The 12,769-nt window shown below is 54.4% G+C and overlaps 1 pseudogene; it reads right to left on the bottom strand.

Annotated features, from left to right (window-relative positions):
* LOC140858003 (beta-glucosidase 22-like) overlaps nucleotides 1-12,287 on the bottom strand; it is a 72,066-nt pseudogene extending 59,779 nt beyond the window's left edge.
* Between the last annotated feature and the right edge of the window lie 482 nt (nucleotides 12,288-12,769).

The following is a 12,769-nucleotide window of genomic DNA, read 5'->3' as shown; positions in this document are numbered from 1 at the left end:
TTATTTTGGTTCATTGCTAAGGGACTAGCAATGATTAAGTTGGGGGGTGTGATTTATGTCACAAATTGACATAAAAAGTATCAATTAATATCTAAATTATCTAACTTTATTAGGAAATTGATACTTATTGTTATATTTTGCAGAAGAAGAGATCATCAATAGAAAGAACAAGGAAAGAGGATTCCAACAGCATAAATTTTATGCAAAACGGAGTTAAATTGATCCAGAAATTGAAGAATGAAGAAAGAAGACTCAACTGGGTCAAACCCGAGTCAAATCAGGTCAAAATTGGTCAAAAATCAACTGATTTGGTGATCTGGTTAGCCGTCTGGTCCACAGCAACAGGCGCCTGGACCATGGACCCATCGGCGCACCATAAACCAGCCAATCAGCGAGTCTCGGCTCACCGCAACGCATCGCGAGCCCGATCCACGCGCGCGGTCCAGGGCTCATGAGGAGAGAGAAGAAGGTCCGAAGGGCAATCTGGTAACTTCACATCACTCGATGGTCTGATCTTCTCTGATCAAGATCCAATGCTCCACATTTTTGCACCATCGAACGGCCACCATCGCAGCCGGTCAAGATCCAACCATAATCAAAGCAATTGCAAGAATCAATAAACACTAGGACAACACGGGATCCTTCTGCAGCGCGATCCAACGGACGAAATCTTTCAGCACCTTGATCGGACGGTCCGCGATGCATCCGACCTGATCCCATCTCTGCAGTGCGATCCAACGGCAGCGCTTCACCCAGATCGTGATCCGACGGCCCAGAATCGCTTCCGGCTTGATTTATTAGATGAATTGGATCTTTTAGATGAAGATCGGACGGCTGAAACAATTTCTAGGATTTTTTGATGGATTTAAGTGCCTTTTGAGCGAGATTTAAGCCCCTAAACCCCCCTAACAGCCCTCTAAAATCTTTTAGTCCCACATCTAAAGTTTTGAAAACCTTATAACCCCCAAATGCCTATAAAAAGCCCCCAAAGGCCCTTGTTTTAAGGAGGGGTGCCTTCCGATCAAGCTTGTAACCCTAGATAGTGGGTTTTTTAGCTTTCTTCTCAAGCCTCAAGCTTTGAAGTTTTTGTAATAATTTTTTTTTATAAAATCTTATTTTTATGTAATTTTATCTCTTTACATTATGCAATTTATTTTTCTTGTAATTAGGATAGTTTAATTTATGCAATTTAATTTTATGCAATTAGGTTAGTTTAAATTATGCAGTTTAAATTTATGCAATTAGGATAGTTTAATTTATGAAATTAGGATAGTTTATTTTTTTATATTTAAATTTTGTAAGTAGATTTAGATCATGTCTAGCTAAGCATCCCTTCTAGGGTTTGCGATGAAGCTAGATCATGAGTAGGGGTTTTACATAGGGTTCTTTCTTTTTTTTAGGATTTCTTTTTCTTCCTCTTTTGTCAAGAATTTTTGATGAACTACAGTTGGGTCAGAGTCCCTTCATAGTTCATGCTTGATTCAGTGCATAGGAGGAGAAAACCCTAAGGGATCCTAGTTACTACTCCCCTGTAAAGAATCTTGATGGGTTATCGTTGGGCCTTAGTCCCTTCATAATCTATGCTTGGGAAAGACAAGAGGAGTAGTCGTTAGGATCAATAAGAAAAATTCTAGGTAGAATTCCCTAATCTAGATCTAGTGGATTCAAAAACCCTAGATCCTTAGTCTTATTGTCTTTAGCAAACAACTTTCGATTTTCGATTTTCGTTAAAGCTCGCTTGAGCATAGATTTGAAAATCATTTTTAAACCAAGTCTCTGTGGGATCGACCCGTACTCGCTGGTCGTGCTACTCTGCACACTGTGCGCTTGCGGTTTTATTTATAAATTTTAAGATTTGCACATCACCAACCATCAGCCGCTTTCAGCCGCCTGCCATGGTGAGTGGGACACGTGTCGAGTGCGGACCGACCCGAGGGGATTCACGATCATTATGGCATCGGATCCCAGGGTCTATGTAAACATGTCCTTCCGCCTTTGGGGCCCTTATTCCACTTCAGAATTCTAGCGGTATCCACCCTTTCTTCGAGTGCCCTGTCTCTCTTGGCGTCTCCTTGGGACATAGGCGCCCTTTGAGTCATCCCTGTCCTCGCCCCTCTGCATCTCTCAGAGCGATCTAGGTTAGTCCCGGAACCTCCGCCTCTCTTTTTGCCATCTAGGAGCCTTTCTTTGTCATTTTCTTCTGTCGTATTCCTCCGAGTTAGTCTACTGTGACCTCTTGTCCTTTGCCCCGTCTGTCTCCTTCGGGATCTTTAGAGTCTTCATTAGAAGTCATTTGAAATGTCTTTTGGCTCTTCCGCTTCCAGCGACTCTGGGAGTTCTTCCGCCTCCACCCCCCAGGTCCCCCATTCTGTAGATGAATCCGTACATGAGACGGAGCCTCGCCCGATTTTTGCGTCGGGCACCATTCTCTGTTCCTTGACTCCGGATGAACTCCTGCTGATAAGGGTTCAGTACGGAGTTTCCCTGGAGTATGACCTGGAGCTTCCCGACCCCTCCGATCGAGTCAGCACTCCCCCATCTGGTCGCTTTTGTCTGTATCAGGAGGCGTTTCGTGTCGGGCTCCGGCTTCCGCTTCCGTCCTTTGTTGTCGCCCTCTTCCGCTTTTTAGATATCTCTTTGGCTTCAGTTGCTCCAAATTCTTTTAGGTTTTTGATAGGGTTTCTCTCCCTTTGCCACGTAGTCGAGGTCCAGCCGTCCCTCTCTCTGTTTAGGCATTTTTATACCTTCAAGCACCATCCTTCGGCAAAAGACTGGTGGTATTTCTCCCTCCAGTTCGGCAAGAAGGGGTTGCGAAAGGTGTCCCCTCTTCGATCCACAACTGGAAGAAAAAATACCTCTTCGTCCACTGTCCGACCTTGAGGCTGGGCCTGCCCCCTTGGGGCTCTCTGAGGGATTCTGTTCGTCGGGCCCCCAGTCTGGGGGAGGACGACCTCCAGGCTGCCCGAAAGCTTCTTGCCTATTCCGCTCCTTCCCTCCCCAACCTTCTAACGGAGCAATTTTTGTTCAACGTCGGCCTGAGCCCCTAGGATCCTGCGAGTACTTCATCTTTTCCTTTATCTTCTTTTCTTCTGCCCTTCTTCTTTTTCTTTCTCTTTTTTTCACTTTTCTTCCTTCTCTCTCTTTTTCTCCTCTTTTTCTTCTTTTCTTCTCTTTTTTTTTTACCCCATTGTCGATTTCTGACTCTTGATTGATTGGTTTGATTTGATTTTTTTTTTTTTAAGGAATGGACGCCGAAGCAGTGCGGATGCTTGTCAGAGACCTCAGGGCCCACAAAAGAAAGGGTGTCGCGACTTTCGGATCGACGAAGAGGGCCAGGGCGGAGGAGTCGAGCTTGGCCGCACCCGTCCAGATGGCTCCAGCGATTGACATTCCCTCGGACGCCGAGCCAACGGCCCCCCGGGCCTCCTCGAGGAGTCCGCCGACTGGGGCCCCCGTTTCAGGGGTCCGCTCCATGGAGGCACCCGTAGCCGAGAGGGGGAAGAGAAGGAAGTCGGTGGCCCGCAGGGTGAGTAGCCGCCGAACCACTGTTGACGAGTCCCTCAGCTCCGAAGAGGGGCCGGAGAATCCCTTCAATGACAGGGACTTGATCAGGCGGTTGATCGACGGCTGCATTCTACCTGAAGTCATCGAGAGGATCAACCACGCCGATTCTGACCAGCGGGTCTGGGACTCTTTAGGGTCCTTCCTTGAGGTAAGCAAATCTTCATTTATCTGGCTATTCGACCCTTGTTCTGATCCCCTAGCCGCCCTTGCAGATTGGGCACCAGCTCCTCGCTAATATCGAGGCGACGAACCGTGCGAGGAGGGACATCGTCCAGGTGGAGGAGCACCACCGGGCCGAGGTTGCTCGCCTCAAAGAAAAGACAGCCGAAGTAGTCACCCTCCAAGAGGCCTTGGAAAGAGAGAAACAAGCCCGGAAGGAGGAAAAGCAGATCTTGGAGGAGACGGCGAGGAAGGCGGAGGCCGAGGTCGCCAATTTGATTGAACAGACTCCAGTCCTGGTCTCGGAGGCCAGGGTTCTTGCGGTAGAGGAGTTCAAAGCCTCCGCAGAGATGAGGGACCTGAACGTCCGATTCGGCCAGGAGGCGTTCATTAAGGGGTTCGAGCTCTGCCAGGAGAGGGGGGCCAAAAAATTTTCGGAGCTCGACCTTAACTTCCTGGGTGAGGAGTCTGAAGATGAGGCCGGTCTCTCTCCTGCCATCACCGCTGTAGCAGCCCCCCCTCCCGGAATGCCAAGCTCTCCAACTCCTGCCCTTGAGGTCTGAGACCTCCGACCTTGTAGTTTTATTTTTTCGCAATTTTCCTTTACCTTCTTGTCTTCAAAAATCATCCAATCAATAAAGCTGAATTTCTTTTCGTGGGCGACTTCTTCCTCCTTCTTTTCTTCTTTCTGCTTTTCTTTCTGTGATGAGACGTGTCTTGATACTTTTGTCTCCCAATGGTAGCGTCCTGCCGAAGCACTTCCCCTGCCCCTGGGGATCCTGCTGAAGTCGACGATCCAGCGGCTGAAGAAGGAGGTTCTTCAGTTGACAAAGAGGTCAAAGAAGATGGAAGGCGAGCTTCACAGATTGAGGGAGGGCCATTCTGAAGCCACCGCAGAGGCCACCCGCTTTCGGAATCTCCACGTGAAGGAGATCATGGAGTATAGCCGGAGGAAGGCAAACTTCGTGAAGGAGCTTGAGGAATGCAAGAAGAGTGCCAGCGACCGAATTTGGGCTCAAGCCACCAAGATCAGCACTCATAGGGTGGAACTGTCTGCTGTGAAGGAGAAGATCGATCAGCTGGAAGGAAGTTCATTCCAGCTCTTGGCCCGGGCCGACGGTGATCGGGAGTGGTCGAAGAGGGTCTCCGCCCTTCAGCAGCAGCTTCAAGATGTCGAGGTGAGCTACGACGTGCATCGGGCCGGTTAGCGCAGACAGGTGGATGAATATAAAGGGAGACTCAGGGTGGCGACCGACGAAGTTGCCCATCTTCAGAGGCAGCTGGCTGACAGGGCTCAGCTTACTTTCGCTCGGGATTCTGATGAGCTCCAGTCCCTAAGAGGAACCGTTGAAGGGATTTCTGTCACCCTCGGGGAAAAGACGGCTGAGCTGCAATAACTGAAGATCCAACTGACATACGAGCAGCGGGCCGTCACGGACGCGGAGGCAGAATCTGAGGTCCTGAGAAAGAGGTGTCGAGAGGCGGAGGCCGAAAGCCAGCGACTTCGTCGGGTGCTCCAGGATGCGCTGCTGAAAAAGGGAGAGCTAGAAGAAGAAGTTGAGAATCTGAGGCAGTCCTGGATAGAGGGTGGAGTAGGTAATTCTAGATCGGAAGGAGCAGAGCTTCCCTAGGGCTCTTCTTGGCCTTCCGTCTTTTCATGTATACATTTTTCCTTTTGTTTTTTTGTCTCGCTTTTGTCACTTTGTTTTTCTTCCTTTGGCCTTCCGGGCTTCGTGGTGTATATTTCGCAAATTGAATGAAAAAGAAAAGGAGGTTTTGTGTTACCTCGTCTGCATATCGTATTAAATTGTTGCCCGTCGGACTTCTCTTGTTGTTCGACTTGTCCGACGTTGACGTCGCTTGGAGGTGCCCGATCGCCGATGCGATGGTTTGCTTTCCCTGGTGGTCTAAATTCCACAGTACTTTGAAGGTACCACCATCTTCTTGATTTGTGTCGAGAGCCTTCTTAGAGGTCGGAGGTGTTTGGTAGGAACTCCCCGTCTTTGTTGAGACGAGGTTCCTTAGGTCTTTGGTGTGGTTTGTCCTTCATCTGTTTTCATCGTAGCTCGTCACTCTTCCTCTTTAATTTTCCTCCTCTTTTTAGAGTGAGGGCCCTCCCCTCACTTTTTGCGGGGGTGCAAAGGAGTGTGGAGGTGCCGCTGGGGGGCCTTTTCCCTTCATCCGATCTTGTCGGGCGGTCGGATTTCATCACCATCAAGACGAGGTTCTCCTCCCATTCCCAATGGGGCCGTGAGGGCACGTAAAGGCCATCGCCAGGGTCTCTCTCCCTAATTCAGTCTAAAAGAACCAGACCTTCGACTTTGCTCATGTCAGGACGAGGTTCTCCTCCTGTTCCTGACATGGCCCTGGGGGCGCGTTAGGGCGTTGTAAGGCCTCTCCCCCCATCCGATCTAAAAGAACCGGACCTTCGATTTTGCTCATGTCAGGACGAGGTTCTCCTCCTGTTCCTGACATGGCTGTGGGGGCACATTAGGGTGCTGTAAGGCCTCTCCCCCCCTCCGATCTAAAAGAACCGGGCCTTTGACTTTGCTCATGCCAGGACGAGGTTCTCCTCCTGTTCCTGACATGGCTGTGGGGGCATATTAGGGCACTGTAAGGCCTCTCCCCCCATCCGGTCTAAAAGAACTGGACCTTCGACTTTGCTCATGTCAGGATAAGGTTCTCCTCCTGTTCCTGACATGGCTGTGGGGGCACATTAGGGCGCTGTAAGGCCTCTCCCCCCATCCGATCTAAAAGAATCGGGCCTTCGACTTTGCTCATGCCAGGATGAGGTTCTTCTCCTGTTCCTGACATGGCTGTGGGGGCGCATTAGGACGTTGTAAGGCCTCTCCCCCAATCCGATCTCAAGATAATCGAACTTTCATTTTAGGTATGTTAGGATGAGGTTCTCCTCCCGTTCCTAACACGACTTTGTTTGTGATGAATCCATGCCAAATGGGAAGAGCATGTTAAGTCGAAAGGAATTTAGATTCAAGGCGAAATCATAAGCGATACATTTACAGGTTTCCCGAGTCCCATGGTTGTGGGAGGTCTGCTCCTCCTTGAGGCCCTCCGATGATGGAGTCGATGGTCCCGATGGGAGGCCGATCTCCGAGCTGCTCCTCCCTTCTTGGCGGTTCAGGTTGTGGCAGGGCCCTTGGCCGATCTCCTCTACCCTCAGGCCGGCGTCGGATGAACCTGTCGAGTCGACCCCATCGGATGAGCTCCTCGATCTCGTCTCGGAGCTGGATGCATTCCTCTGTGTCATGGCCGTGATCGCGGTGGTAGAGACAGAACTTGTTGGGGTTGCACTTCCCGGGGTGTGTGTGCATCCTCTCCGGCCTAGGGAGCTGCTCCCTGACCTCCATCAATATCTGGGTCTTCGAGGCATTGAGGGGGGCGTAGTTGCGGAACCTTCTCGATGGAGAACCCCATCGAACCCCGTGATCCGGACTCCTTTGCCTGTGCACACGGGGTGGAGTATGGGCACGCTTGTGCCCAGGAGGGGATCGAGAACGCGGCCGAGCTTCTCTCGACCTTTTTTCGATCGTGGGCTTATTCGAGTCTCCCGCCTGCCACTCTCTCGCGGTCTGCTCGTCTTTCATTTTGAAGGCTTCTTCCGCTCGGGCATATCCTTCAGCCCGAGCCAACAAATCAGCAAAATTCCTGGGGTACTTCTCCAGGGAGAACAAAAGGTCATTCTTCTGAAGGCCGCCCTTCAGAGCGGCCATTGCGACTGATTGGTCCAAGTTCCGGACCTCCAGTGCCGCGACGTTGAAACGGTTGATGTAGGCCCGAATGGACTCCCCTTCCCTCTGCTTGATATTGATGAGGGACTCCAAACCCTTCCGGGGGCACCGGCTGCTAACAAAATGGGCCACAAATTGGTGGCTCATTTGATCGAAGGAAAAGATGGTACCCAGTTTCAGAGCCGAGTATCAGTTTCTCGCCGCTCCCTTCAAGGTGGATGGGAAGGCCCGACATAGAATGGCGTCGGGAGCACCGTGAAGCAGCATCATCATCCGGAAGGCTTCCAGATGATCAACCGGGTCCGAGATCCTGTCGTAGCTTTCAAACTGGGGGAGCTTGAAGTTTGGCGGGATCGATTCCTGCATGATCATTTGAGAGAAGGGAGGGTCAGTGCAAATATCCTCACCATAAGCGGGGGGAGCATGGCGGAGTTCTTCGATCCGCCGGTTCATCTCTTGGAGTCTCCGGTCTAGAAAATCCTCTCGACTTCGAGTCTCGAGGGTCCTCTGGCAGAATGGGGGCAGGGATCTTCCAGGGATGGAGTCGTGGTCCGATTGAGGGCTCTCCACCCTCGGGTTCGTTTTTCCAAGAAGGATGGGGCGGCTGGCCCAAGTGGCCCGCCCCACCGTCGGATTCTGGTGTTCTGACGACACCCTTTCCAGGCGCACTGATGCCTGCGACTGCTGCTGCTGCATAGCCTGCACAGCCTCTGTGAGGCCTCTGACCTGCTGCGCCAGCAGATCAAACTGCTCCGCACCGACCGCCGTCGTCGGAGGAGGAGGAGGAGGTTGAGAAACAGGAGGGGAGGCCGGAGCCTGGGATCTGGCCGCGAAGGCCATGGATCATCGCGTGGATGCCTTGCGGGGAGGCATCGAGCAAAGACCAAGTGGAGAAAGGAGGAGAGGACATCGAAAAAGATGTCCGGGGTCGGTCCCGTTGAGCGCTCCTTTAAGAACAAGGGTATCGCGAATGTTCAGCCCTTCCTCTAGCGCCAATCCTGTTGGTGCAAAAATCTGCTTGCGTCGGAGAAGCTGGAGTCGAGGGAGTCGCGGTCGCCGCCGGGACCTGCAAGAGAAGTCTAAATCGGAGGTGGGGTTGCTCCGGCAAGACCCTCCGACGCTCAAGTCAGTTCTCTGCCTCAACAAGAATGGAGTGCTCGAACAGAAATTTTAGCAGAGTTTTTAGGTAAAAATAAGAGCTTATAGAATAATGTATCTGGGGTCTCCCTTTTTATAGGCGGAGGGTGCAACAGAATGATAGCGACGTTCATAACCGTCTGGTAGTGGGCCGCCCATAGTCAGGAGGAATTTGTTGCGAGGAGTAGTGGAGTGGACCCGTGGCCCTCACTGTAGCGCGCCACGTGGAGTCTGCCACAGGGAGTGGAGCGGCGTCCGTTGTCGCGACTTATCAGAGGATGAAAGAATCGTGCAGTATCCGTTACAGGAGGTGGAGCAGGATCGTGGGCATCATAGCGGTCTGCCAGGGAATAGTGGGGCCGCACGGGATCCATCGCAGGAAGTGGAGTAGAGTCGTGGCCGTCATAGCGGTCTGTCAGGGAATAATGGAGCTGCACGGAATCCATCGCAGGAAGTGGAGCAGGATCGTGGCGGTTGCTGTGTCACGCCAGGGAGTGCAGATCCGTCGGCTGAAGTTCGGCAGCGGTCGGAGTTGGTGACGGAGCCCGGCTCCCGTAGGAGTCCGGGCGGAGTCCGCTTGCTGTCGGAGCCGGAGATGAGGCCCGGCTCCCGTAGGAGTCCGGGCGGAGTTTGTCTGCAGCCGGAGTCGGGGACGAGGCCCGGCTCCCGTAGGAGTCCGGGCAGAGTTCACCTGCAATCAAAGTCGGGGCGAAGTCCGGCTCCCGTAGGAGTCCGGACAGAGCTTACCAGCGGTCGAAGTTGGTGACAGAGCCCGACTCCCGTAGGAGTCCGGGTGGAGTCCTCCTTGCGGTTGAAGTCGTGGGCGGAGCCCGGCTCCCGTAGGAGTTCGGGCGGAGTCCTCCTGCAATTAAATTCAGATGCGAAGTCCGGCTCCCGTAGGAGTCCGGACGGAGCTTACAGGCAGTTGAAGTTGGCGACGGAGCCCGGCTCCCGTAGGAGTCCGGACGGAGTCCTCCTTGCGATTGAAGTCATGGGCGGAGCTCGACTCCCGTAGGAGTCCGGGCGGAGTCCCCCTTGGAGTCGTGGATGGAGCCCGGCTCCCGTAGGAGTCCGGGCGGAGTCCTCCTGCAATTAAAGTCAGGCGCGAAGTCTGGCTCCCGTAGGAGTCTGGACGAAGCTTACCGGCAGTTGAAGTTGGCAACGGAGCCCGGCTCCCGTAGGAGTCCGGGCGGAGTCCCCCTTGGAGTCGTGGACGGAGCCCGGCTCTCGTAGGAGTCCGGGCGGAGTCCTCCTGCAATTAAAGTCAGGCGCGAAGTCCGGCTCCCGTAGGAGTCCGGACGGAGCTTACCGGCAGTTGAAGTTGGCGACGGAGCTCAGCTCCCGTAGGAGTCCGGGCAGAGTCCTCCTTGCGGTTGAAGTCGTGGGCGGAGCCCAGCTCCCGTAGGAGTCCGGGCGGAGTCCCCCTTGGAGTCGTGGACGGAGCTCGACTCCCGTAGGAGTCCGGGCGGAGTCCTCCTGCAATTAAAGTTAGGTGCGAAGTCCGGCTCCCGTAGGAGTCCGGACGGAGCTTACCGGTAGTTGAAGTTGGCGACGGAGCCCGACTCCCGTAGGAGTCCGGGCGGAGTCCTCCTTGCGGTTGAAGTCGTGGGTGGAGCCCGGCTCCCGTAGGAGTCCGGGCAGAGTCCCCCTTGGAGTCGTGGATGGAGCTCGGCTCCCGTAGGAGTCCGGGCGGAGTCCGCTTGCAATTAAAGTCAGGTACGAAGTCTGACTCTCGTAGGAGTCCGGACGGAGCTTACCGACAGTTGAAGTTGGAGACGGAGCCCAGCTCCGATAGGAGTCCGGGTGGAGTCCTCCTTGCGGTTGAAGTCGTGGGCGGAGCCCGGCTCCCGTAGGAGTCTGGGCGGAGTCTCCCTTGGAGTCGTGGACGGAGCTCGGCTCCCGTAGGAGTCCGGGCGGAGTCCTCCTACAATTAAAGTCAGGCGCGAAGTCCGGCTCTCGTAGGAGTCCGGACGGAGCTTACCATCAGTTGAAGTTTGCGACGGAGCCCGACTCCCGTAGGAGTCCGGGCGGAGTCCTCCTTGCGGTTGAAGTCGTGGGCAGAGCCCGGCTCCCGTAGGAGTCCGGGCGGAGTACCCCTTGGAGTCGTGGACGGAGCTCGGCTCCCGTAGGAGTCCAAACGGAGTCCTCCTGCAATTAAAGTCAGGCGCGAAGTTCGGCTCCCGTAGGAGTCCGGACGGAGCTTACCGGCAGTTGAAGTTGGCGACGGAGCCCGGCTCTCGTAGGAGTCTGGGCGGAGTCCTCCTTGCGGTTGAAGTCGTGGGCGGAGCCCGGCTCCCGTAGGAGTCCGGGCGGAGTCACCCTTGGAGTCATGGACGGAGCTCGGCTCCCGTAGGAGTCCGGGCGGAGTCCTCCTACAATTAAAGTTAGGTGCGAAGTCCGGCTCCCGTAGGAGTCCGGACGGAGCTTACCGGCAGTTGAAGTTAGCGACGGAGCCCAGACTCCTACGAGCCCGGCTCCCGTAGGAGTCCGGGCGGAGTCCTCCTTGCGGTTGAAGTTGTGGGCAGAGCCCGGCTCCCGTTGGAGTCCGGGCGGAGTCCCCCTTGGAGTCGTGGACGGAGCTCGGCTCCCGTAGGAGTCCGGGCGGAATCCTCCTGCAATTAAAGTCAGGTATGATGTCCGGCTCCCGTAGGAGTCCGGACGGAGCTTACCGACAGTTGAAGTTGGCGACGGAGCCCGGCTCCCGTAGGAGTCCGGGCGGAGTCCTCCTTGCGGTTGAAGTCGTAGGCAGAGTCCGGCTCCCGTAGGAGTCCGGGCGGTGTCTCTCTTGGAGTCGTGGACGGAGCTCGGCTCCCGTAGGAGTCCGGGTGGAGTCCTCCTGCAATTAATGTCAGGTGTGAAGTCTGGCTCCCGTAGGAGTTCGGACGGAGCTTACCGGCAGTTGAAGTTGGCGACGGAGCCCGGCTCCCGTAGGAGTCCGGGCGGAGTCCTCCTTGCGGTTGAAGTCGTGGGCGGAGCCCGGCTCCCGTAGGAGTCCGGGCGGAGTCCCCCTTGGAGTCGTGGACGGAGCCCGGCTCCCATAGGTGTCTGGGCGGAGTCCTCCTGTAATTAAAGTCAAGCGCGAAGTCTGACTCCCGTAGGAGTCCGGACGGAGCTTACCATCAGTTGAAGTTGGCGACGGAGACCGGCTCCTGTAGGAGTCCGGGCGGAGTCCCCCTTGGAGTCGTGGACGGAGCCCGCAAGGGTCAATCCCACTGAGGACTTCGGCTGTGGGTATTTTATACCCAACACCAGTCCCCCTACTTCCGAGTTTGAATTTCGAATGAAGTACAGAGAGATTGGCATAGCCGAAGTTGTCCCCTCGAATCCTGCGCACGACCACCTCCAGATATTTTGGCATTAAATGTGCGCGTGCTGGGGTCTTTTCGATTCGGGGCGATACGAAAGGACTCTTCGAAATTCTCGCTGGTACACTGGCCCAGGTACGATGTAGTAATGGCCCTGCCAACCGTCAGCCGCTTTCAGCCGCCTGCCATGGTGAGTGGGACACGTGTCGAGCGCGGGCCGGCCCTACAGGATTCACGATCATTATGGCACCGGATCCCTGGGTCTATTTAAACCTGTCCTTCCATTTTTGGGGCCCTTATTCTGCTTCAGAATTCTAGCGGTATCCGCCCTTTCTTTGAGTGCCCTGTCTCTCTTGGCGTCTCCTTGGGACATAGGCGCCCTTCGAGTCGTCCCTGTCCTCGCCCCTCTGCATCTCTCAGAGCGATCTAGGTTAGTCCCAAAACCTCCGCCCTCTTTTCGCCATCTAGGAGCCTTTTTTTTATCATTTTCTTCTGTCGTATTCCTCCGAGTTAGTCTACTGTGACCTCTTGTCCTTTGCCCCGTCTGTCTCCTTCGGGATCTTTAGAGTCTTCATTAGAAGTCATTTGAAATGTCTTTTGGCTCTTCCGCTTCCAGCGGCTCCGGGAGTTCTTCCGCCTCCACCCCCCAGGTCCTCCGTTCTGTAGATGAATCCGTACCTGGGGTGGGGCCTCGTCCGGTTTTCATGCTGGGCACCATTCTCTGTTCCTTGACTCCGGATGAATTCCTGCTGATAAGGGTTCAGTACGGAGTTCCCCCGGAGTATGACCTGGAGCTTCCCGGCCCCTCCGACCAGGCCAGCACTCCCCCATCTGGTCACTTTTGCCTGTATCAGG

Source organism: Elaeis guineensis, chromosome 5, assembly GCF_000442705.2.
Source record: "Elaeis guineensis isolate ETL-2024a chromosome 5, EG11, whole genome shotgun sequence".
Classification (NCBI taxonomy): Eukaryota; Viridiplantae; Streptophyta; class Magnoliopsida; order Arecales; family Arecaceae; genus Elaeis; species Elaeis guineensis.
Note: the sequence above shows the minus strand (reverse complement) of the source record. Positions and strands in the feature narration are given on the sequence as shown.